Raw genomic sequence first — 27,181 nt, forward strand, 5'->3', positions numbered from 1 at the left:
TCTCTCTCTCTCTCTCTCTCTCTCTCTCTCTCTCTCACTCCTGGAGGCCTGTTTTAACAATAAGGGAGAAGATATGAAGTTCTCTCTCTCTCTCTCTCTCTCTCTCTCTCTCTCTCTCTCTCTCTCTCTCTCTCTCTCTCTCCCCTGGAGGGAGGGGCATTTGAACAATGGGTCCGGAGATAGGAAGTTCCCTCTCTCTCTCTCTCTCTCTCTCTCTCTCTCTCTCTCTCTCTCTCTCTCTCTCTCTCTCTCTCTCCTGGAGGGCATTTGAACAATGGGTCCGGAGATAGGAAATTCTCTCTCTCTCTCTCTCTCTCTCTCTCTCTCTCTCTCTCTCTCTCTCTCTCTCCTGGAGGGGCATTTGAACAATGGGTCCGGAGATAGGAAATTCTCTCTCTCTCTCTCTCTCTCTCTCTCTCTCTCTCTCTCTCTCTCTCTCTCTCCTGGAGGGAGGGGCATTTGAACAATGGGTCCGGAGATAGGAAGTTCTCTCTCCCCTCTCTCTCTCTCTCTCTCTCTCTCTCTCTCTCTCTCTCTCTCTCTCTCTCTCTCTCTCTCTCTCTCTCTCTCTCTGCAGTTTTTTGACAAAATATGATTACTTCCTAACATCTGACTACAATCGAGATAGGGAAAGCTGATTAAAATGGGCCAGAAAATGGGGCTATGGACAGATTTAAGTACTTCACATAATAGGATTCCCATAAAATTGATAATGATCTAGAAAATTGTATAATCTTTCTTCCCAAACATAATACTCACTCATTGTGATAAGCTTACCCAAGGATAATGAGATGAGGACGAGAAATTATGAGGTCATTGTAGTTATTGAAGTACATAGGTGTGTGCCGTATAAGTGCCCAGTAGATTTTGTCGTGCGCACGCACACACACTTACACACACACACACACACACACACACACACACACACACACACACACACACACACACACACATATATATATATATATATATATATATATTTATATATATAATATATATCCACATAATGTATATATTCTCTCTCTCTCTCTCTCTCTCTCTCTCTCTCTCTCTCTCGTTTCACTTACCACCCCTTTTTATAACTTCCACCTTTATTTACATATCTCTTTTTCATGGTATTTTTGTCATATATGTACCACAAAAACAATTCACCTGACCGCTTTGTCTTTTTTTTTTATTTCGCTCCTTTCATCACACTTACTTTTATTTCGGTTTGTCATCCATAGACACTACAAGAGTATTACAAATGTTTTGCGCCCATCATTCCTACCTTTATTGCATCAAACACTTTGTGTCTTCCCTTTTCGTCTCCCATTCTCTTCCAAATATCTGTTTTAATCAGCTGCTGTCATTCTTTTGCTTCTTATGTTATCATTTATTGCTACATCTTATTCTTGCTCATCTTGACTTCCGGCCTTCTCCTCTTAAGAACGCTTTTAATTTCCACCATAATTTTTTTGTGATTTATTTTCTCTATCAACATCAATGTCATTCCGTCTGGAAACATCAGCATTCCACACGTCATTCAGACCCTTTGCTTATCATTTTATAATCACGTTTAGTATTTTCCGAGGCTTCTCGTAGCAATCAGTAATTCTATCCTATCAATTTTCTAGGTTCATGCATTCCGTTTCGTGCGCCAGTACACATAAATACAAATTTTTTTAAGTACATGACATTGGTTGAAATTACAGAAAATAAGCTGAAGAGAAAACTATGGAAATCTGGCACGTAAGGCAATGCATACTTAAGCTAACGAATTAAAATGTAACCCTAAACACTGGCAACACGTTTACACCAAACGCCCGCGTCCACGTTGCCTTTCCGGTTTTGAGCGAGCTTTGGACGCTTCATAAAGTGAACAACGCGACGTATCCCTGAAAATACGGGACATTTGTCCCGTAACCTGCGAAATTGACCGACGGTCTTGGAGTTTATAGGATATCACCTGCGTCGAGTTAGGGTAATAAAGGCTACAGTTTGTGTACCTGAATCTAAATTGTCTAGACGGACGGTGAACTTTGCGAGATTAGCTGTTGTTAATGAGAGCCTGCGAAGGCTGTCGTTTCGTTTTGTATTTGATAATGGTGAAGGCTAATTGTTTACGTTGATAGTGAATGATAATACGCAATATATATCCCTTGGAACTTTCTATTCTTCTCTTTGTTTCCAGTTTCAGTTGACTTTTATTTTCATCTCTGAAGTGGTTGACGTCGTTTCATACGTAGGTAGTCCCATTGGTATTATAATTTATGGGAGAAATTACCTCTAATCATTCAATTCACTCGTAAATCAGTTTCATTTCTGTTAAATTGAGATATTTTTAAAGATAGAGTTTTACTCACCGGCCAGGAAATATGAACTTTAAAGACAATAAGAGTGAGAAATATAAAGAAAGAGAATAAATTAAAATCACGAAAATGTATTTCGTAGGGCCTTTAAAAGCAGTAAATAAGAAACATAAAGAAATAGAGTAAATGAAAATAAAAAAAAAAAACTCTTTTGGAAACTCTCATATCACGGAAATAAAAGTTTATGAAGCGAAGAAGGACTGACATCGTAAAGAAAACTCGTAATAAAAGTGATAATAACTTCGCTAAGTCATATAACCCTCATGGAAGTGGGTCCTGTTGTCAAACTTATCGTCATTAACCTGTCTTAGAGTTTTATTGTCCGTAGAAATAATTCTTTTATATTGTGGTTACATGAAGTGTTGATTTTAAACTTTTATGAAATTTACCGCAATGTGGTTATTTTGGATTTCATTGAAAAATAATTCTCTTTTTAAACTAGTTTTATTGGATTTATGTTCTTTAATCTTCGTTTACAATCTGTAGTATAATTGGAGAAATATAAAAAAAACACAAGAAAATAATATTTCATATTAGCCTCGGTGAAAATATCATCGACCGTTCTATTTCAGCTTGATGGTAGGTAACTATGAACACCCACGTCATAGTTATCTAAGCTATCTAAATTTAGGTATTTCTTATCTGTACGTGTGTAAGTAAAGAGAGAGAGAGAGAGAGAGAGAGAGAGAGAGAGAGAGAGAGAGAGAGAGAGAGAGAGAGAGAGAGAGAGAAATTTTCGTTTACTCTATACTTTGCCAAACATGATAAAAAATATTTCCGGGAAGCTTATCGGACAAGAAATGATTTCTAAATTTGGTTATGGAGAAAAACTTCCACTTCACCTGCTTTATATTGTTGAAAATTCAGCTAACAGAGAAACATAAAAAGTACCGAAATAAACTAATATTGTGTTTTGAATCATCTTATTGATCATACTTTGAAATCAGATTGTATTTAAATGGACATGAAATAAGACGTTTTGGTACATGCAAATCTTTGAGCTGCAGATCCGTGAACTTTAAATATTTGGCCCAGAATATATACGACTGTTGTTAATTTTATTTTATCATGGTTACCTTAACCAAGTATATTTTTTATCGTCAAGATTATTCTGCTGCTGATAAATTGCGTAGCTTTAACAGAACTATACAAATCTGTCAGACGGATCTCCCCGAATTTCTTTACAAAACAAACATCTTGGAAACGAGTAATTCAGTTAATTTTATTGTCGAACATCAAGATTGAGGCCATTATCGCCTAACGATTTCCACTTAAATAGCAGAGGTCAATTATAGCTCAGAGACTGATCCTTTGAATCGTTAAGTCTTTAAACGTTAGCTTATTGACAAATGAATTAGCGGAGCATTATTGAGAAACGCGAGTAAAAAGAAAAAAAAGACCCTGAATGTGTATTCTCAAATGGTGCTGTATTTAATAAAGGTTTATTTATCGTATCGATTTTGAGAAAACTCACAAAGATACCAAAATTCTGATAATTAATATTTAGTAAATTGAATATTTTTCCATGATGTGTACAAATTTATTTTAAAGGATTTTTTCAAGGTCGATTTCCAGAAGGTTACATTGAGTTGATATGATTTTCATGACAGTTTTAGTCATTTATGAAATGACTTCTATCGGACTTCCTGGTACGTCAGTCATGCGCTAATTGCTAAATCATAGGGTTTTGATCGCAACCGTGCGCTTGACAACTGTCAAACATGATTCAAAACATTTTCATGAAACATTTTGGAACATCAGTCACGGCCAGAAAAAAGCGATATTAAAATTTAGGTTGCATTCAGATTCGAAATCTTATTCGGCTAATGGGAATTGCTTTGTTGTAGCTAGTAGGTAGGAGCTTTAGAAAATGGTGTTATTCTTTATTCTCCTGAAAATCAATTTGGCTCTTATAAAAATTCTCCTATTTCAAGCGGCTGTAAAGTTTTAAAATTTAATTTTCTGGCATTTATCGAAGTAGGTTAATTATGCAGATAACACCTTGAAAGGAAAATGTTAGTAATTTGCTATTTAAACTGTCAAATGCTCTTGCAGTTAATGTACGTATTAGTAGGATTCTATCTATTTAATGAAGTTAATCATTCAGTAAACACCTCGAGGGGTACATATTGATAATTTTATATTTAACCTGTCAAGTGTTCTTCCAGTAAATGTAATTATTAGGAAAATGACACCGGGGACAACAATTTGATACTAAATGACCCCACGGCCTTCCATGTCCCTTTAACCCAGTCGGGGCTAGTGCCGCCAGTGCACCTCATTTGGTGCACTGTAGGCATTACTTAAGGTTCTTTGCAGCGTCCCTTCGGCCCCTAGCTGCAACCCCTTTGATTCATTTTACCGTACCTCATTCATATTCTCTATCTTCCATCTTACTCTCCACCCTCTCCTAACCATTGATTCATAGTGCAACTGCGAGGTTTTCCTCCTATTACATCTTTTTAAACCTTTTTACTCTCAATTTCCCTTTCACTGCTGACTGACTTCATGGTAGGTCAAAGCGCTTGGCCTTTGGCGTAAATTCTATATTATATCCTATTCTACGTTCCTTTAGCAGCATTATCGAAAAATATGCATCGAAAGATGGAAACCATATTGCACCAAACACTTGCGTCTGAACCCCTTCATAGATCCCAACGCTTGGCCTTTGGCCCAAATTCTATATTATATTCTATTCTACGTTCCTTTAGCAACATTATCGAGAAATATGCATCGAAAGATGGAAACCATTTTGCACCCAACACTCGCGTCTGGTCCTTATCATAGGTCCCAGCGCTTGGGCTTTGGCCTAAATTTCCTATTATATTCTATTCTACGTCCGTTTAGCAACATTACCGAAAAATGTGCATAGAAGTACTGAACTCCTGTGCACCAAACACTCGCGTCTAGTCTACGGCTGCTTTGCGACTCCTCCGAGTCACCACCAGTGTGCAAACGTTTCATATTGCGAACTTCCCAACATTGCGTTGAAGACGGGGTAACGTTCGCTCCATTACCTGTGCAATTGACCGGAGTTCCGGGTGCACAGAGGAGAGAGAGAGAGAGAGAGAGAGAGAGAGAGAGGAGAGAGAGAGAGATCATATCTACCCCGAGCTATACTAATAAAGGCTAAGGCTAGCATACCCCGGGTCTTAATTGCCTCGGCGGGACTAAGCTTTGTAGAATTAACTGTTGGTAATGGAGGGCTGTGTCAGCTTCCAGTGGTGTCATTAATGACTTTCATTTTGGGGTTATTGTGTACTCTGGATTACTATTATTATGGCAGTACGCGTGTTGGTATTCTGGTAATTCGTTATTCATTTAGTTTATTTATTAATTTGATATATTATTTTTGCATTTATCTTTCTTGCTTAAAGTGAAAAGCACCAGTTTACATAAAAGGATATAATATTGTTCACTTATGTCCCTTTCAAACTTACAAAATTTGAGAACTCTTTGTTTATCCCTTTGTTTCTAGGGCGTCTTTTATATCTTTGTTTCTAGGGCGTCTTTTATATCTTTTTTCAGGAACTAGATCCTTCATGCAATAATTAACAAACCTATTAACTGTTTTCTTATTTTTTCTGTTAAGCAGTTTTCTGTTTTGCTTATTTTTGATTTCCGATCATAGTATTATTTTTTTATCCGTGTGGTTTTAAATGTAAATTTTATTTCCCAGCAACTACTGTCGTTTCGTATAACGGAACAAGTGATGGAACCAAGAGGAAATCTGGAGGGCTAACACACATCATCTGGCTGTCCAAACACTCCCCTCAGATATTCTTTGGATTTAACATTAATTAAATTTCTGCTCATGCAATAGCAGTTTTGAAAGATACTTTTTGGATTCCCTCTTCATTCCATGACAGTTTTGAATTCCCCCTTCATTCCAAGACAGTTTTGAATTCCCTCTTCATTCCATGACAGTTTTGAATTCCCTCTTCATTCCATGACAGTTTTGAATGCCCTCTTCATTCCGTGGCAGTTTTGAATTCCCTCTTCATTCCAAGAGTTTTTAATTCCCTCTTCATTCCATGACAGTTTTGAATTCCCTCTTCATTCCATGACAGCTTTGAATTCCCTCTTCATTCCAAGACAGTTTTGAATTCCCTCTTCATTCCATGACAGTTTTGAATTCCCTCTTCATTCCAAGACAGTTTTGAATTCCCTCTTCATTCCAAAACAGTTTTGAATTCCCTCTTCATTCCAAGACAGTTTTGAATTCCCTCTTCATTCCATGACAGTTTTGAATTCCCTCTTCATTCCATGACAGCAGTTTTGAATTTTCCCCTCCGGATTAGAATCCTTGAATCTTCCACTTTTCAAGAGGCGGTTTCATTCAGAATTTTTATTTCAGCTTTTTCGAGTTTAATCCCGTTGGCAAATCTTTTCCACAAACCTTCTTACCTACATTAATTTATTTATTCAGTGGCTCAGCTTTCCTACGAAATTTCCAAAACTGGAAGATGTTTTAACCAGAGAATTGAAATGTCGAGGATGTTCGAAATTCCTTTTAGCAACATCATTTAAGCAAGTACAAATTGCGCCGAAGTTTCCTTGGCGCAATCGAGTTTTTTGTACAGGGTATAATCGAGGCCACCGAATATAGATCTATCTTTCGGTGGTCTCGGTATAAGGCTATATTATACAAGCCGCGGGCCATGAAACTTTAACCACGGCCCGGCGGTGGCCTGTCCAGTATCGTTGCCAGACGCACGATCATTGCTAACTTTAATCTTGAATAAAATAAAAACTACTGAGGCTAGAGGGCTGTAATTTGGTATGTTTGATGATTGGAGGGTGGATGATCAACATACCAATTTTCAGCCCTCTAGCCTGAGGGCTGGTAGAAATAGTGCGGACAGAAAAATGTGCAGACGGACAGACAAAGCCGACACAATAATTTTCTTTTACAGGAAACTAAAAAATTAAAAAAAGGATAACTGTACCCATTGGGAACACGTCTGCACCAAACGCTCCCGTTCCCTCTGCCCTTTTCGATTAACCTCGGGATTTGTGGACGTTTCATAAAGCGGCCTGCGCGACGTCACGACGAAAATGCGAGGTCGTTTCCCCCCATTACCTGAGCAATTGACTGACGTTCCAAGACATTATATGATATCACTTGTGCCAACCTACGCTAATGGAGACTGCCGTTTGTATACCCACGCCTTGATTGCGTCCGCGAACTTTTTGAGCGTTTTAGTATTAGCTGGTTTAATGCGAAGCTGCGAATGTTGCTCCATCGTGCAATATTTATTTATTTTATAGGACTTCTCTTTATGTTCAGACAGTTTATATATCCTTAAAAGGGCTAATATTTTCTAGTTAATTTATTAGTTAGGGGATATTCATTTATATTTGTTAGTTAAGGGGTGACTCATGAACATTGTTTAATTAGAGTAATTAGTTATTTTCGTACTCGTTTGTAATTTCTAATCTTTTGCAAAGTCATTTTCTCCCTTAACACTTTTCTTGTAAAAAAATAAATATGATTCTAATAGGTCATATATTGGATAGAAAACGGTAAACAACGGTATTTTCATTTGCTTTTTCCGATTCTTTCTCTTTCCAAGACAAGTTAAGTCACACAATATTCTTGGCCCTTTGTTTATATTTCCTGATTTTGTTTAGGACAATTTCCCAGACAGTATCCGTTGTTTGCGCCTTCGTGTTCTCTCTGTTTGTAAAGTTACTTTTCCTCTGTTTCCTCAAACGGCAAAAGAATTTTCATATGCATTTTTGTAGAAATGTCTCTCCCATGGCTGATAATTCTTTCAGCAAAACCATTGATCTTATTATGACAAATCTCGTGCGGACATTTGATGATAAATTCATTTGGGTTTTAGAAATAAACCTCAATTTTAATTAATCTGACACAGGCTGCTCTCATTAACGAACAGCCATTTTACTTGGTGAAGAAGACTTGTAATTATTGCATGAGAGAGAGAGAGAGAGAGAGAGAGAGAGAGAGAGAGAGAGAGAGAGAGTGATTTTTTCCATCATTTAATTTGGGTTCCTCTGTATACATAATAAAATACTCTTTAATCATTATGTCTTATCATAGTCTAGGTTGTTTAACATTTTGAAAGAATAGTTTTGAGAAGGTCTGCTGACGTACATGTAAACCAATTATTATTCCAGTAATATTGAAACTGGCGAAGATTAAGAATAGTAACATATGTAACTTTAGTGCCTATATCTGATTATAAAGAGTAGTGTTAATATGAGACAGAAAGTGAGTAGCTACATTCTTTGCTGTTCTTGAGTATCGTGTTTTCCTGTTGTTGACATAATGGGAAGACTGCCTTTGCTTAAGTAGCCCACCATTTCTTATATAGAAAACTATATCTATATTTTTTCAAGTGCCGGAAGAGTTCTGTTTAGTCAAAAATTAGAATGAGAATTCAACATCAGCGTCTAAGTTTGCACGTATATCACTGGTTCCACTTACGACAAGACTGGAGCATTTCCATTTTGTCGGAATGTTTGATATTTAAGGATTTCACTTTTATTAAAGGCAATATGTGAGAGTAAAAATGCACCACACGTGCCTGAGATTATCAAAATACCTCCGTCCGAGCAGGCAATATCAACAACTCACACTCTCCTATGACAAAATAAATATAACTTCATATATTTGCATTTAATTTCTCTTTGTTGTCTTTTTTCAATTTTTATGGTTGTGTGTGTGTGTATATATATATATATATATATATATATATATATATATATATATATATATATATATATATATATATATATATATATATATATATATATATATATATGTGTATACTGATAGTCTTCTTAGTTATTCTTTTATAATCCATAATCAGAAAAACACACAAAAGGCAATACACTCAAAACCTTACTAAAAAAAAAATAACAGAAAATATCTCGTTTCTTTGATACACACAGCCATTCACGTATACGCGCGTGCGCACTCCACGTCATAAAATTCCGTCATACCTTCGTCCTCACAAATATACTCTCGATTTTTTTAAACGGTTTGTTTGTGCTACGTGTCGATGCTGTATTTGCAGGAACCTGATCTATGGCCCGTGGTTAATCCTTTGTAACTGGCCCATAAATCAAGTCGATATCTATTGATGTAATGCCCAACAGGTGGTTTTATGTGTATGTATTTTTATGCGGAATATCACTAATAGGCACACTCTGTCACGTTGTATACTCGTATCATTTGTTGTCCGACATTAAGTTCCTCTGGCTAACAAGGGGTGCTCCTGATAAAAAACGGCAATAATGTTTGACACAACCACGCTTTAAATGATAAAACTTGGACGATCTCACTACGAGGAAAGCTTCCACAACATTTGCCACCCTCCTATAACCAATCCAAGAATCTCATCGGTAGTGCGTCAGACCTCCCTGCACACAATGCGCCACTCACCTGTGTCTTGCACGTACTCTCTAGACTCCTAGATGTTGCAGCTTTTCCTTTCCATCACGAGATTCACGTCATCGCCCCTTGCCTTTTCAGGTCATGCTCTTTATTCTCCTCCAAATAATTGCGAATTTTATACTATTAACGACTTTAATATCTTCTGTTCTTTCCATGTGACTGAATGATCAAGAAATTACTTTTTCATTCTTTTTCGTATTTTAAACATTTCACCGCTTCACGGAACATCCACAGTCTCTACTCTCTCAACTGCTCTCGTAGAACATGTACTCTACAGCTTCAATGTTTTTTTTTTTTTTTTTTGCTTTTTTTTTTGCATTTAAACTCAACCTGTACACTTCTCTTCTACATAGCAGGCTTGTTACTTGTACAGAAGGTTTTCTGCAAATAAAGTATTTCCAAATTTATGGGAGAATATTTCTATTACATTTGGTTTGAATTATTTGAATTTGTCCCATATGATATACGATATAAGTAAAGCGACTTTTACTGACTAAAGGAGATCTGTATGCCTTTGAATAAATCTCCCACGTCAAAATATCAGTAAATGCCAATATCTGCAACGTGAAAGCCTGGTAAACTGAGGATCCAGTCCCTCAGCGCCATTACCATGAAATCACTCCACATACTCAAGACGCGTTTGTAACAAACTCTCTTCTAGTCTCTACTGCCTTTAATTGTACCAAGTGTGCCGAGTCCGTCTCATAAAGTGAGACCATTTGCACCATTACCTGTGTGCAATTGAACCGTCGCGCTCCGGGAGTTTACAGGAAAGACCGCCTATGTCGAGCTTATCCTAACAAAGACCGGAGTTTCCATACAGGGCCTCAATTGTCTCGCCGAAACGAACTTTGTAGATTGTTGCTAACAGACGGCCGGTGCCAAGCCTTTATCATACAATATTGGATTTTCGAACAGAATTATGGCTGGGCTAGATTATTTAATGACTAAACAATTATTTATAGTAGTTTTGCAGTTTATTGGGCACTTCGTCAATTTAGGCGAGGTTTAGTCTTCTGTAGAAGAGAATGCTGATTATTTTTGTCGCTTCAAAAATTAGGAAAAATCAGAAATGTATTTAGCGGGAGAATGGTTAATATTTTCATTTTATTCTCTTTATGAGAACAAGCTATAATTTTCATGTTAATTATTGTCGTTTCGCAATATTACTTACCTACACGGAAATCATTTTAATAAATGATCTTGTACCGTAGTTACTTACCAATTGATCCTACCAACAGACAGTAATTATTACAGAGTTGAATTTGGGCGTCCACTTTCCTCCCATGAATGAGTGTACTTTTATTAAAACCTTCTATCATCCCGTGACAGCTCTTTCTATGGAGGGGAGTAATCAGCGACAAACATTCGACCGGATTTTGAAATCAATTCGTTGGACTCTTCCTCACAAACTTTTTTTTTTTTTTTTTTTTTTTTTTTTTATCAGCCGGGCACAAGCTCTTCTCATTAACGTCCAATCCTTTGAGTCGGTGTGCATGGCAACGAACGCATTTTAATTAATATGTCAGTTTTGACAAGAGAGAGAGAGAGAGAGAGAGAGAGAGAGAGAGAGAGAGAGAGAGACTTTTTATGTGTATTTATGAAATAGTAAATAGTGGTTTTGGCTTGTTTGTTTTTGATCTTGTAAGCACAATGAAGTAATTCATTTGTGGTGGTTGTTTTTATATACCATTAGAGAATGTAATAAATTAATGACAAAAGTCAGTTATGTGATGTGACAGAACTGCTTTCTATTCCGTAAGAGTGGTCCATTAGAGTCAGTCACCATTTAAATAGACATAGATGATTCTTGCAAAGTTATAATCGTTACTAATCTGATACATGAAAAGTTAGAGTTGACAGAGTTACTCAGATTGTTACCAGTTAAAGATATGGCTAAATGTGAAATTCATTGAATTTGTTCGCCAAGGAACTTTTGGCAAAAATTGTATTTTTCTTAGTTATTTCAATAATAATGAAAGTTTATGAATATTTTACCTTTAAAAATGTTAGTTATCCAGTTATGGGAATGGTTTTGTGAGGTTAGTAATAAACAGATTCCTTGTTATTAGTAAAAAAAAAAAAATTCCAACTTAAAAAAAAGTGAGGAATAACAAAGAAAAATACCCACACACACAGACAGACTATATATATATATATATATATATATATATATATATATATATATATATATATATATATATATATATATATATATATATATATATATATATATATATATAACCTCTTAGGGAGAGATTTTTTATATATTTACGTACAGTATTGGAGACAATTACAAATATAGTAAAGTATTCGTCTTCCTATTTGCAAAGCTTTCCTTCATAAGCAACACCCAAACTTTATATAAGAAAATTCACGAAGATAAATGGTCGGATACTAGGAGCTCGAAAATTACGAATGCGTCACGTATCGTAAGACCTGAAAATTTAATGATTAATGGACGTAATTAGCGAATTCACCCGCCCCGAGGAACATTAGCCTCCAAGCACATCCACCGGAAAAGTCAAAGGTTATTATAAGGCGGAAAATAAGATTGATTGACCTAATTTCCTCCAAGATCTGGGTCTTGGGATGTAGGCCACGTCTGTTATAATATTTGAAAGGTTTTGATCGTCTGAGCACGGAGCTTATGACCAGTAAAAATTGGGTCATTCCGATGTTGGAGGAATAGGTTATATAAGGTATTTTCACGAATTATTCGTATGAATATTTTCGAGGTTTAATATACATTAAGTTCTGTTAGAATATTTGAGATTTTTTTATCTTTTGGTTACGGAGCTTATGATTAGTATAAATTGGGTCATTCCGAGGTTGGATCAATAGGTTATATAGGGTAATATTCACAAATTATTCGTATGAATATTTTCGAGGTTTAATATACATTAAGTTCTGTTAGAATACTTGACATTTTTTTATCTTTTGGTTACGGAGCTTGTGATTAGTATAAATTAGGTCATTCCGAGGTTGGATCAATAGGTTATATAGGGTAATATTCACAAATTATTCGTATGAATTATTCGCATAATATTTGAAAGTTTTGATCGTTTGGACACGAAGCTTATGTGACTAGTATAAACTGGGTCATTCCTATTTTGGAGCATTAGTTTACATAAGGTAATATTCACAAATTATTCGTATATGTATTTTCGAGGTTAAATATACATTAGCTTCTGTTGGAATATTTGAAATATTTTTTCTTTTGGTTACGGAGTTATGATTAGTATAAATTTGGTCATTCCTGTTTGGGTCATTAGTTTATATAAGGTAATATTCACAAATTATAAGTATGAATATTTTCGATGCTTAAAATACATTAAGTTCTGTTATAATATTTGAGAGTTTTTGATCGTTTGGGCACGAAGCTTATGACTAGCATAAATTGGGTCATTCCTATATTGGAGCATTAGTTTAGTTATGTAGGGTAATATTCACAAATTATTCGTATGAATGTTTTCGAGGTTTAATATACATTAAGTTCTGTTAGGATATTTGAGATTTTATTTTATCTTCTGGTTACGGGGCTTATGATTAGAATGAATTGGGTCATTCCTTTATTTGATTTAATAGGTTATATAAAGTAATAGTCACAGATTATTTGTATGAATATTAAAAAATGTATGCTAATTTTCGAGATATATTATACAATAATATTACAACAACATCAACCCCAAATTAAAAAATCATAACAAAGACTTGCCATATATAATCAGAACTCAAAGGGAGCGCTGAACGAGAGAAACCCCTCTCGACTAAGCGCATTAATGAGACATACGGTAAAAATCCTAATTTTTTTTTTTAATTTAATGAGCCGGTTCACTCATTTTTTTGCTCTTTCACGTTTGGAAGTTGAAGTTTGAAGTTTTCAGAGCCAAAGTTTAACTCGCCTATTTTTGTGCCGGAAAGTTTGGACGAGGAGGATATTTCTCCTTCCCTTCAGCTCTCTCCTATGTTTTGGTGTATTGCATAGATATGTATATGTAAGTATATGTATATATATATATATATATATATATATATATATATATATATATATATATATATATATATATATATATGTGTGTGTGTGTGTGTGTGTATATATATATATATATATATATATATATATATATATATATATATATATATATATATATATATATATATATATATAGAGAGAGAGAGAGAGAGAGAGAGAGAGAGAGAGAGAGAGAGAGAGAGAGAGAGAGAGAGAGAGAGAGAGAATACTTATAAGCTAACGTGGATGAAAGGGATAGGGTGGTGTTCCACTCTCAGGTGGACCTTCTCTCTCTCTCGCTCTCTCTCTCTCTCTCTCTCTCTCTCTCTCTCTCTCTCTCTCTCTCTCGCTGAAATAACCAAATCTGGACTTTTCGTTCTCGATTTTTATTTTTGAATTTCACGCTGAATCCGAAACGCGAAGCCTGCGATTAAACTTCTCTGGCGTTAAGTGTAAAATGCGAGATAATAACGGAAGTGCCGTCAGAATCAGGCGAAAAGCTGAAATAAAAATCGCTGAGAGGTTGTTGTACGAAAAGTCAAATTTTCAAATATTTTTTTTTTCATATCAGAAGAGTTAAAAAAAGTACTTCATTTTCCAGCAAGTCTAAATGCTGTCACTTTGCAGATGAAACTTTAATTGAGGATGTCATTAGATAGTTGTAAAATCCTGAAAGAGGTGTTCCTAATAATTCAGTCGGCTTAGAATGTTATACGAAAAGTCAGATTTTCAAATATTCTTTTTTTTTTTTAAATCAAAAGAGATGAAAAAATACGTCATTCCGGTAAGTCTCAAAGTTATCACTTTGCAGATAAAACTGGTTATTTGAGGATGCAATTAGATGGCTCTGGATTCAGACAGAGGTATTCATGATAATTTAATCGGGTTAGAATGTACAATTGTTTTTATTAATATGTTAAGATGAATAAGGTAAATAGAAGTTCATCAAGAAACTGTTAGGGAAAGTTTTAGTGAATGTATTTTGTGTATACGAGCATATTTAAAATACCTTACCTAACTATTAATTATCACTTTTGTTCCCAAACATAAATCTGAATTAAAACATCTTGATTTACATTTGGTTATAATAGTCTTAAATAATAGAAATAATTTTAGTATATTCATAACTATTAATTATCACTTTTGTTCCCATTCACAAATATGAATTAAAACATCGTGATTTACATTTGGTGATATTTTTAAATGATAGAAATGATTCCCTCTTATTCAACTCATCTTTATGAATAATTTTACATATATTAAGAATACAACCACAGATTATTCATCCTATTAAAGCAAAACAGAATCTAAGAGAAATTTCTTCAGCCGTCCTTTTTAACTTATTAGTTGTCTGTAAAAGAAACCCCTTGAGATGGCTTTTTGTCTGTCCGTCCGTCATAAGATCTTAAAAGCTACGTAGGCTAGAGGGCTGAAAATTGGTATGTTGATCATCCAGCCTCCAATCATCAAACATACCAAATTGCAGCCCTCTAGCCTCAGTAGTTTTTATTTTATTTAAGGTTAAAGTTAGCCATGATCGTGCGTCTGGGACCGCTATACGTGGCAACAACACAGGCCGCCACTGGGCCGTGGCTGAGTTTCATACGGTATTATACACTGTACAGAAAACTCGATTGCGCCGAAGTGTATTCGGCGCATCTTTTACTTATTTTACAGTTGTATCTACTCCTCTGCCTTCCTTCTCTGCAACTTTCAGTTCTACCGTCCTTCTCTGCAACTTTCAGTTCTACCTTCCTTCTCTGCAACTTTCAGTTCTACCGTCCTTCTCTGCAACTTTCACTTCTACGTTTCTCCTCTGCAACTTTCCATTTTACCTTCCTTATTTGCAACTTTCAGTTCTACTTTCCTTCTCTGCAACATCCAGTTCTACCTTCCTTTTTAGCAACTTTCAGTTCTACCTTCCTTCTCTGCAACTTTCAGTTCTGTCTTTCTTCTCCGCAACTTTCAATTCTACCTTACTTCTCTGCAACTTTCGGTTCTACCTTCCTTCTCTGCAACTTTCAGTTCTACCTTCCTTCTCTGCAACTTTCAATTCTACCTTACTTCTCTGCAACTTTCGGTTCTACCTTCCTTCTCTGCAACTTTCAGTTCTACCTTCCTTCTCTGCAACTTTCAGTTCTACCTTCCTTCTCTGCAACTTTCAGTTCTACCTTCCTTCTCTGCAACTTTCAGTTCTACCTTCCTTCTCTGCAACTTTCAGTTCTACCTTCCTTCTCTGCAACTTTCAGTTCTACCTTCCTTCTCTGCAACTTTCAGTTCTACCTTCCTTCTCTGCAACTTTCGGTTCTACCTTCCTTCTCTGCAACTTTCGGTTCTACCTTCCTTCTCTGCAACTTTCGGTTCTACCTTCCTTCTCTGCAACTTTTAGTTCTACCTTCCTTCTCTGCAACTTTCGGTTCTACCTTCCTTCTCTGCAACTTTCAGTTCTACCTTCCTTCTTTGCAACTTTCAGTTCTACCTTCCTTCTCTGCAACTTTCAGTTCTATCTTCCTTCTCTGCAACTTTCGGTTCTACCTTCCTTCTCTGCAACTTTCAATTCTACCTTCCTTCTCTGCAACTTTCGGTTCTACCTTCCTTCTCTGCAACTTTCAGTTCTACCTTCCTTCTCTGCAACTTTCGGTTCTACCTTCCTTCTCTGCAACTTTCAGTTCTACCTTCCTTCTCTGCAACTTTCAGTTTTATCTTCCTTCTCTGCAACTTTCAGTTCTACCTTACTTCACTGCAACTTTCAGTTGTACCTTCTTTCTCTGCAACTTTCAGTTCTACCTTCCTTCTCTGCAACTTTCAGTTTTATCTTCGTTCTCTGCAACTTTCAGTTTTATCTTCCTTCTCTGCAACTTTCAGTTTTATCTTCCTTCTCTGCAACTTTCAGTTTTATCTTCCTTCTCTGCAACTTTCAGTTCTACCTTCCTTCTCTGCAACTTTCAGTTTTATCTTCCTTCTCTGCAACTTTCAGTTTTATCTTCCTTCTCTGCAACTTTCAGTTCTACCTTCCTTCTTTGCAACTTTCAGTTTTATCTTCCTTCTCTGCAACTTTCAGTTCTACCTTCCTTCTCTGCAACTTTCAGTTTTATCTTCCTTCTCTGCAACTTTCAGTTTTATCTTCCCTCTCTGCAACTTTCAGTTCTACCTTCCTTCTCTGCAACTTTTAGTTTTATCTTTCAAATTTTTCAGTTCTACCCTCCTTCTCTGCAACTTTCAATTCTACCTTCCTTCTCTGCAACTTTCAGTTCTACCTTCCTTCTCTGCAACATTCAATTCTACCTTCCTTCTCTGCAACTTTCAGTTCTACCTTCCTTCTCTGCAACTTTCAGTTCTACCTTCCTTCTCTGCAACTTTCAATTCTACCTTTCTTCTCTGCAACTTTCAGTTCTATCTTCCTTATCTGCAACTTTCAGTTCTACTTTCCTTCTCAGCAACTTTCATTTCTGCCTTCCTTCTCTGCAACTTTCAGTTTTATCTTCCTTCTCAGCAATTTTCAGTACTACCTTCCTTCTCTGCAACTTTCAGTTTTATCTTCCTTCTCTGCAACTTTCAGTTCTACCTTCCTTCTCTGCAACTTTCAGTTCTACCTTCCTTCTCTGCAACTTTCAATTCTACCTTCCTTCTCTGCAACTTTCAGTTCTACCTTACTTCACTGCAACTTTCAGTTGTACCTTCTTTCTCTGCAACTTTCAGTTCTACCTTCCTTCTCTGCAACTTTAAGTTTTATCTTCCTTCACTGCAACTTTCAGTTCTACCTTCCTTCTCTGCAACTATCAGTTCTACCTTCCTTCTCTGCAACTTTCAGTTTTATCTTCCTTCTCTGTAACCTTCAGTTCTACCTTCCTTCTCTGCAACTTTCAATTCTACCTTCCTTCTCTGCAACTTTCAATTCTATTTTCCTTCTCTGCAACTTTCAGTTCTACCTTCCTTCTCTGCAACTTTCAATTCTACCTTCCTTTTCTGTAACTTTCAATTCTATTTTCCTTCTCTGCAACTTTCAGTTCTACCTTCCTTCTCTGCAACTTTCAATTCTACCTTCCTTCTCTGCAACTTTCAATTCTATTTTCCTTCGCGCAGTTACCTTCGCCTCGATCAAACGCCCACTCTCGTCATGACTTCTCAAGGTTATTTTGGCCGTGTCCCCAGAAGCACACACGCCTTATCAGCGTCTCATCGTTTTGCTGTCAAACCTTTCTCAGGCTTTACGATGGGAGAGATAACGTTATGGCGACCTTGTGCCCGGAATTCTGCATTGGAGTTTAAACAAGTTTCAGTATTACTGAAATATCATATTCTAAATATAGTGCTTGAATACTGATGGGGTTTATTATTGGAATGTATAGTCGGTTTATTGTTAGAAAGAGCTTCTTAATTAAGTGCATAAGAAAGAATGTGAAATAAGTTCCCTGGTATATTGCTCTCTCTCTCTCTCTCTCTCTCTCTCTCTCTCTCTCTCTCTCTCTCTCTCTCTCTCTCTCTCTCTCTCTCTCTCTCTGTTGAGGTATCATAATGAGATGATATGAGCGATTTATAATTTCATTAAATGGGTAATTACCTACGAACCTACGCTTTCTAATTAAGTAAGAAAGAGTCATAAATTTATCCTGGAATCTTATTACCAGATCTATGTTAATTTTCAGCGGCGTAAGTAGGTCGAGTAATTTTAGAATTATGTACCTATAAGCTTCCGTATGTAACTGTATATTATCTGTGTTGTTAATTTGTGTGTGTTTTGTTCTTCATAATATTTTTAGTTAGGAATGGTCAGGTATTAGGGTGTTGAAGGAACGGACAGGTGCAATCGTTGTATTGTACTACCATAACCCGTATTAGGAACAGCACTATTATTTGTATTTATTACCAGAGCCCATAAGAAAGATACTTGAATTTTATCACCGACGTTTCGCTGATAAAAAAAAAATTAACTATCAAACTAAATCGCGTTTTGTTATTTTTCTGGCTCAGCGAACGACCTAGAGCGAATCTATATTGTCATCGAATATCTATATGCCATATACTTTATAATATAGAAATTCCTTTCCACGCTGGCATCGTAGATATTCATTGACGCCCACCGTGAAATATTCACTGAAAAGGTGGACTCGATGAATGAATTTATCTTTTATCGAAGTTGAATTATTTTTTCGTCCATGCTATGGTGAAAGCATTGCTCTCCCCTATCTTGGATGGCGGAAGTAACGCAATTAGTAGAAAACTGGAATTTTGATAAAAGGGACAAAAATCGAGAAGTTTGTCAAAACAAAATTGGTGGCGAGGAGTTTGGAAGGGTCCAGTTATAGACAGAAGAGGATAAAACGTAAAATCATTAGAGAAAAGGAACTGCATGATTGGATTTTAAACCTAATCGTTAGAGGAAGGGAACAATATGACTGGACTTTAAAAGTAGTAATTAGAGTAATGGAACAATATGATTGGATTTTATAGTTAATCCTTAGAGAAAATGAACAATATGATTGGATTTTACAACTAATCATTAGAGAAAAGGAACAATATGATTGCAATTTAAAACTAATCTTTAGAGAAAAGAAACAGTATGATTGGATTTCAAAACTAATCGTTAGGGGAAAGGAACAATATGACTGGATTTCAAAACTAATAATTAGAGTAAAGGAACGATATGATTGGATTATAAAAATAATCATTAGAGTAAGGGAACAATATGATTTGATTTTAAAACTACCGCATGAGAAAGAGCACACATCTCTTGAAAAAAAAAACGATGCCAGAATATCCAAACAGAATATATCTCACGAAATGAGAAAGAGATTACCACAAAGAAACTGGGTCACCAAACAGATTGATAATGCTAGCTAAGCTCTGAAATGAATTGGGGAGAAATATGGCCTAATTAGTTCCTGGATAGACAAATTAACTTCGTTCAGGAGGCAATTAATTCTCTTGATTAACTAAACTGAGAGCTTGATGCTAAATTATGACAATTATTGCTTTTGTGTTTATATGCATAATATGAAACCTACATCAATGCATAGCCTGCTTCAGTGTCTGGGTATCTAAAGTATATGAATTTGTGTCGTGTATGTATACACATTTCTTTTTCATTGATGTATTTTTCACTGCTTTCGTTTTCTTTACTCATGAAGACTCCCTCATGTAAGTAATGGGCATATAATTCGTCTTCTGTCTAGATATTTCTTGTTCTCTTTCTGTTTTATCTTCAGGTGTCGTCTTGAATCGCCTGTTTCGTCAGCATCGAATTAACTTCAGTTTTATACTTTAACTTTATACTTCCTATAGAATGATAATTAAAAAATCACCCTGTTAGTCTCTCTGTCTCTCTCTCTCTCTCTCTCTCTCTCTCTCTCTCTCTCTCTCTCTCTCTCTCTCTCTCTCTCTCTCCCCGTTTTTGTTTGTATCCTTCAAACTTTCCGGGCTGAATCCCCTAACCCTCCTTTTCTTTCTCACTGTGTTTTAATTGTTTTTATGAAACAATACCACCACTTCCGTCTCGGTCCCCTCCCCCCACTCTCTCTCTCTCTCTCTCTCTCTCTCTCTCTCTCTCTCTCTCTCTCTCTCTCTCTCTCTCTCGGGCTGTGAATGTTTTTGGGTGTATTTTCAAACCTTGCGTTCTGGTCCCCCTTCTATTTCCTTCTCTTTTTTCTCTCTTCTTTGAAACAATACAAACCATTACCCTCTCTCTCTCTCTCTCTCTCTCTCTCTCTCTCTCTCTCTCTCTCAGTAATTTGTTTTGTGTTTTTGTGTCAGAATTTTATTTCGACCGACTCTATCAATCTACTGTTTTATTCCCTAATGTTTTATCATTTATTTTTGCTTGATTTATCATTATTACATTTATATACTGTTATTTTATTATTATATTCTCCAATAGTAGCATTATAATATAACAGGAGACTGAGGTTTGGTTGAGAGGTCATATACTAAGAAATTATTTATTGTTATTCTATTCTACTTGGGCTTCGATTGACTGTTTGTACGTTTGTGCAGGCACACACAAACACACACACACACACACAGACCTTACCTTACCTTACAGACCTTACAGTTCGTTCGGGTTGCCCCAGGTCCCTCAGTGTGAGGCACCTCTGATGTCCACCAGAGAATTGCTAATGCATCTTCCGGTATATTTTGCATCTTCCAATCTTGGATGGTCTGGGATGCAGCTCAGAGAGAGAGAGAGAGAGAGAGAGAGAGAGAGAGAGAGAATCTTTTACATCAATCCACATGCTCTTAATCAATAGTCATTTCCCTTTATCCATTGTTTATTAAACTCTCCATGCTCAGCCACCCATTAAATTCCTTTCTCTTCTTTATCTTTGTCCTCTCATGTTCTTCTTGATGTTCTATCTCTCCTTACCCAAGGTCTCTCCGTCTCGTACTGGAGTCCTCGTTCGTGTTATCAATCGTTTATGGCGAAATTGATCTCACACTCGGCTATCCTCACCCCTTCAAGGTCAGGTCTCTCCTGAACCTCCTTGCATAGCGCTCTCTCCCTAGCTCGCTTCATATCCTCCTTACTTCCTAATCCTCCCTTACTTATTATCCTCCTCACTTCCTGATCCTCCTTGCTTCCCTATCCTCCTTACTTCCTAATCTTCCTTACTTCTTATCCTCCTTATTTACTGTCCCCCTTGCTTCCTATCTTGCTTACTTCCTATCCTGCTTACTTCCTGGTCCTCCTTACTTCCTGATCCTCCTTACTTCTTATCCTACTTCCTAATCCTCCTTACTTCCTATCCTCCTTACTTCCTATCCTCCTTACTTCTTAATGCTCCTTACCTCTTATCCTCCTTATTTTCTGTCCTCCTTCCATCCTATCTCCTTACTTCCTGTCCTCCTAGCTTCCTATCCTCCTTGCTTCCTATCCTCCTTACTACCTATCCTCCTTACATCCTCTCCTCTGCTCCAAAGTCACTCATCCTCAACCCCGACTTATCTTTTATCTCCCTCAAAGTTTCCTCAGATTCTCCAAAAGATTCTACCTCCACCCCCAAGGGATGGGGGGGGGCCCTCCTTCTCCTTCTCCTTTTACCTTTTGAAGTTCGCCAGCTCTTGCCGCCGCCTCTAGCCTTCGTGAAAAAGGAAAGCCGGTGGAAAAGATAATAAAAATTGTTCTTTTCTACCACGAAACTATCCTAAAGAGGTCCAAGATAAAGAGACGGAGCAATATTTGAGCTCGTTCGCGGAAGAGGAACAGAACATCTTCCGTGGTTAATGGGTTGGAAGGAAAATGTTCTCGCTGATTTTTTTTTTTGGGGGGGGGGGGGGTTGTAGGTCTTTTTTTTTTAGAGGCCTTTCATTTCTAGTTTATTTTTTTTCATATTGTGTTTGTTGTTAATAAAGTGGAAATGTATACAGATATAAAAATCCTGTTTTTGTAAATTTATTTCTGTTAAGGTTTCTCACAATTTCTAACTTTTTTTATTCGAAAGAAATTAATTATTTTTCTGTTGTTACTTATTATAACTGACCTCGCTTATTGTTAGTTCCGCCAGATAATATGTAGAACGATCATATTAGATGTAGTCTAGAACAATGTCAATATGTTATATGTATATCATCTCTGAATCCTCCCCCTTTTTGAATTATGTCCATAAATTATACACTATGTTTTTTGAACAACGAAATACAGAACACGTTTTCATTGCCTGTTTTTAATTCAAGGCATAAGAATTTTAAAACTTGTTCTGAATTTAAATCTTGGCTTGTTTAAACTTGATTTCTTCCTAATTAAAAAAAGTTGTTGATAAATATAAGCAAGATTAGTATTCAGTTTTAGACATGTTTCTGGAATTTGAATGGGTAAGATTCCGTATCTCTTATGGTTAAGTATATGGTTTTATTTGTGATCGCATAATCCCGGATTATCCTGGATTACCTTTTTTGTTTATTACACTACGGCAATTGGCCACCTGGTATTCAATTTTATACTTATTTTTGGATTTTGTATGGCTAAACTCCCGTACATCTCGTAGTTAGATCTATGATTTTAGTTTGTGACCGCTTGATCCCGAATTATCCTGGGTTATCTTTCTGTTTATTACCTTTTGACAATTAAATATCTGGTATTCTTGTTCTTTTTGTTTACTTTGCAACCTTCTTTTCATCTGTGTTTCATTTGTGCCCAGAAGCGTGAAAGCGCTTAGTACTGAACTTCTGCCTGACATTTTCCTGTGGATTCGCTTGTGTGTGTGTATATATATATATATATATATATATATATATATATATATATATATATATATATATATATATATATATATATATATATATATATATATTATATTATATTATATACACACACACACGATATATATGCCTTATCATTACCTTGTTTTCTCCTTTTTATCTATTTTTTTATTTTGTATTTTTCTCTCCTTGTTCAATAGTTTCGTTTTAGCTCCCGTCTGGGTAGGTCCTTCTTTTAGTGTCATGGTGCCTCTGGTATTTTTTAAAAGAATTAACATTTTAAATGAGACAACAATGTAGTGTTTTTAATTAGTTGTTGTAATAAATGTTTTTATGAATAATTACTGAGAGTCAACTCGCCGTATTTCAGCCTCGAAAATGCAACAATGTAGTTGTGAAACGTCGGCATTAGGAATAAACTATCAACTGTATCGAGTGCCTTTCCCTGGACGCCTGCGAGTATATATACACACACACACACACACACACACACACACATATATATATATATATATATATATATATATATATATATATATATATATATATATGTTGTGTGTGTGTTTATGTATGAAGACACATTAATGTTTCTTGTGTTCTTGGCAAAGGTACTTAAAATTTGTTTGAACCAAAATTCTTGAAATATACTTGAATGTGTCAGAATGATAACTCAGGGAACCAAATATGCCATTGTGAACATTATCTCTTTACCTTACTGTTGGCCTGATATGCAAATGTCGTGAAATATGATAAATGAAAATATCATGTAAAGAGAAAGAAAATGGTCTTCTTAATTCTGTTTTTATCATCAGCTATTTAGATTCTTTCTGTTTACGTGGAATCTTTATAGCCTACTAGTTGCTGACTATCATGAGAGTATCATAAAGGATACTAATTACAGCTAGTTCTCTGCAGAACACAAATTATTTAGAACATTTTGCCCTCCGCTTAGCATCTTGTATTTCACAGTTAATATCCATCGAATAATTGATATGACTGTCTTCCTCCCACCCGGGAATAAGGAAATAAGGAACGCTAGGTGAGCGGGGTGCAAGGAAGCTTATTTATCTCCAAAAATTATTCACAGCAACGCACCCTGCCTCCTCCCCTCCCCTAAAACCGCGAGGAGGGAAATAAATGCAAATTTCCATCTCGCGGAGAGAAGAAGAAGAAGAAGAAGAAGAAGAAGAAGAAGAAGAAGAAGAAGCCGAAAGAGGTTTTGCTATTTCTCGAAAATGTAACCTCGAGCCTGGTTCCCACACTTATTTATTCTCCACTCCAAAGGAGAGAGAGAGAGAGAGAGAGAGAGAGAGAGAGAGAGAGAGAGAGAGAGAGAGAGAGAGAGAGAGAGAGAGATTGATGCATCCAAAGCAGGAGTTCTTTTTATGTTTTATTTCTCCTATTTCCGGATTTTGTTTTCACCGAAAGTAGTTCTTTTTTATGTTTCATTTATCCTATTTCCGGAATTTGTTTTCTTCCACATTCTTGTTCTTTTTTGCTATTGTCAATTTACTTTGGTTTTTTTGTATTATTTTTACTCTATTCTTATTTACATAATTTCTTTTCGTTATTTTTTTTTCCTCTTCCTGTTAATTTCAAGGTCGGGATTTTGTCTTGCTCATAACAAAACGTCCCTAGCAAATGCTTAGGATAAATTGTTTATAGCTGTAACTTTCGATTGCCTTTGGGAAACACCATTAGAAGGGAAAAGGATATTATACATTGTTTGAGCAAGGTAAGAATAATATATATATTAGGACTGCCTAGCAATGAATGAAAATGGTTAAATTGAAAGAAAATACGACAGTAAAAAGGAAGATATCTTATGCATATTCATTTTTATACTTATTCATGATTATTCATTGTTAGAAGTTTAGCAACGTAGGTATATATGTAGAAGTAATTTATAATGAGTATCAATTTAATGGCGTATTGCAATAATAATGTTTAATTTTTGATAGTTATGAAAAATGAATTTGGAATATATACGACAAGAAGACAACGGGAATGAATACTAGCTATTCGGTATACACCAAAATTCTCAAACATAACTTGTCAGAAATAAACTGTAAGAATACAACACTGACTGGAAAAACTTTAGTACATGCAGAGCCACGTCCACACACACACACACACACTTACACAAACGAAAAAGCAAAACAAGGAAAAGCAACAAATTCTTATTAACTACGACGGGATACTTTATGTAAGACACTAAAGTTACCTCGATAATCCTACACCATCTGACTACTCGGCGTTCCAAAAGGGACCATATATTCCGGCCTTCAGAAATAGGATTTATAGTCGGCGTTAAGAAATCCCAGGTGATTCACTGTCTAGACTTTATATAAGTCTATAATGTTAGTGCGCCTCTCTCTCTCTCTCTCTCTCTCTCTCTCTCTCTCTCTCTCTCTCTCTCTCTCTTCTGGTGTATCTGTACGAAAAATAGTATTTTAAAAATGTTTTAATAAACAGACACATCGTTAATTATTATTGGAACAAACAGCTGTAGAATATGATCAAAGCCGTTTTCTGGTCATTTCAAACTAGCATTGGTAGATACATGACCTTACACGTGTAAGTGAGATCTGAACAATGTCCATTATTGTTGATATTTATTTCTACCTATCATTTAGAAAGAAGAATTACATCCACCTCGTACAGTTCCATAACACTTAACTTGGCAGTTGATTCTGATTTAAAGGATTTAATGTTTTCTAATTATATATATTTTTTTTATCAAGCGAGTGTCCTGTTAGCATTGAGTTCATGTTTTGTATGTGGACATTTGGCATTAGAAAGGACGTTGTTTCTCCTTTAAAGAAACAAGAGTTACTTTTTATCAGTTTCCTAAAATTATTATATTTCATCATGAAAATCTCATTTTCGTATATAAATAAAATAGACATTTTGATGTCGAAAAATCGCACTGTCATCAACAAAGTGTAACCACTACTTAAGCTTTGTTTTGTTTATAAGGTGAATAAAAAAAAAAAAGATCTTGTTACTAGACTGGACAATGCCTTATTGGAGTTCTAAATTTTATATTAATTTTTTATTTCACAGGTTCCTTCCTAGCAGACTGGACAATGACTTATTGGACTTCTAAATTTTATATTAATTTTTTATTTCACAGGTTCCTTCCTTGTGAGAACTGACCACGTCCAAAGGGCTTTTGAACATGCGATAAAAAGAAGCTTTTATCAACCTCTGAGGCTGGTGAGTGTTAAAAGGATGCTAATTGATTTACGTACATTTGTGTTGCCAGAGTATTCATCGTTCATTGCGTGTGTTTAGTTTTCGTGTTCGGGCATTTTACTTATACATTGTTTTTGTTTTGATTTGCGTGAAATAGTGTGCCTTGCATAACTGAAATCGCAGCCACTTGTTACCCAGGTTTGTGTGTGTATGTGTGTGTGTGTAGTCCATTTATATATTACTAATGTAAATATTATTGTTCTGTATCTTCTCTTTTCCCATTTTGTCAGTGTTCATTATATATGAGATTCTCATTTAGCGCGGTCATCATCGAAGAAGTGATTGCGTCAGTAATGGAAAAAGTGTACGTTACAATACTCATTTTACACAATTACTCTCTGGGAAGGATGCTACGAATGATTAGTGAAAGTAAGCATTAATAAAAAAACTGAAGCCTTTTAGTATAAGCTGATATGTATACACACACACACACACACACACACACACACACACATATATATATATATATATATATATATATATATATATATATATATATATATATATATGTGTGTGTGTGTGTGTGTGTGTGTGTGTGTGTGTGTATGTGTGTTTGTGTGTGTATATATATACATCCACACACACACACACACCACTTTTCCTAAAAGACTGTTAAAGAGTTTTCTATTTTTACTCGACCTCATTTTCCCCAATCGTCTGTGGCATCGTTCCAAGAACCAGGGCTCGTCAAGGCAGTATCGAAGGCGAGATGAGATTAATAGGGATTAAAATATCTAGAGTAAGGGGCTGGCCTAAGACCTCTTTACCCTTTTTACTTAACTTGGCCTATCGATTTTGAGGTCGCACATTATCTATTCAGTTTTTTATTTTTTTAAATAAGAAGATATAGGCTTTTCATCATTTTTATGCTGGAACTTTATTTTTGAGGTACACTGATATCCTAAATTCATTAGGAAACATTGATGGGAGAATCTGAAA

At 35.8% G+C, this 27,181-nt stretch overlaps 1 long non-coding RNA gene across 4 annotated transcripts in view; it reads left to right on the forward strand.

The window, feature by feature from the left end:
• LOC136826221 (uncharacterized) overlaps positions 1 to 27,181 on the forward strand; it is a 516,569-nt gene that overhangs the window by 153,862 nt on the left and 335,526 nt on the right. For all 4 annotated transcript variants that reach the window (XR_010849555.1, XR_010849554.1, XR_010849556.1 and 1 more), the window contains one exon: positions 26,121 to 26,203. This is a non-coding gene — a long non-coding RNA (uncharacterized lncRNA). The remainder of the gene's footprint in view (positions 1 to 26,120; positions 26,204 to 27,181) is intronic.

This window comes from Macrobrachium rosenbergii, chromosome 40 (assembly GCF_040412425.1).
Source record: "Macrobrachium rosenbergii isolate ZJJX-2024 chromosome 40, ASM4041242v1, whole genome shotgun sequence".
Classification (NCBI taxonomy): Eukaryota; Metazoa; Arthropoda; class Malacostraca; order Decapoda; family Palaemonidae; genus Macrobrachium; species Macrobrachium rosenbergii.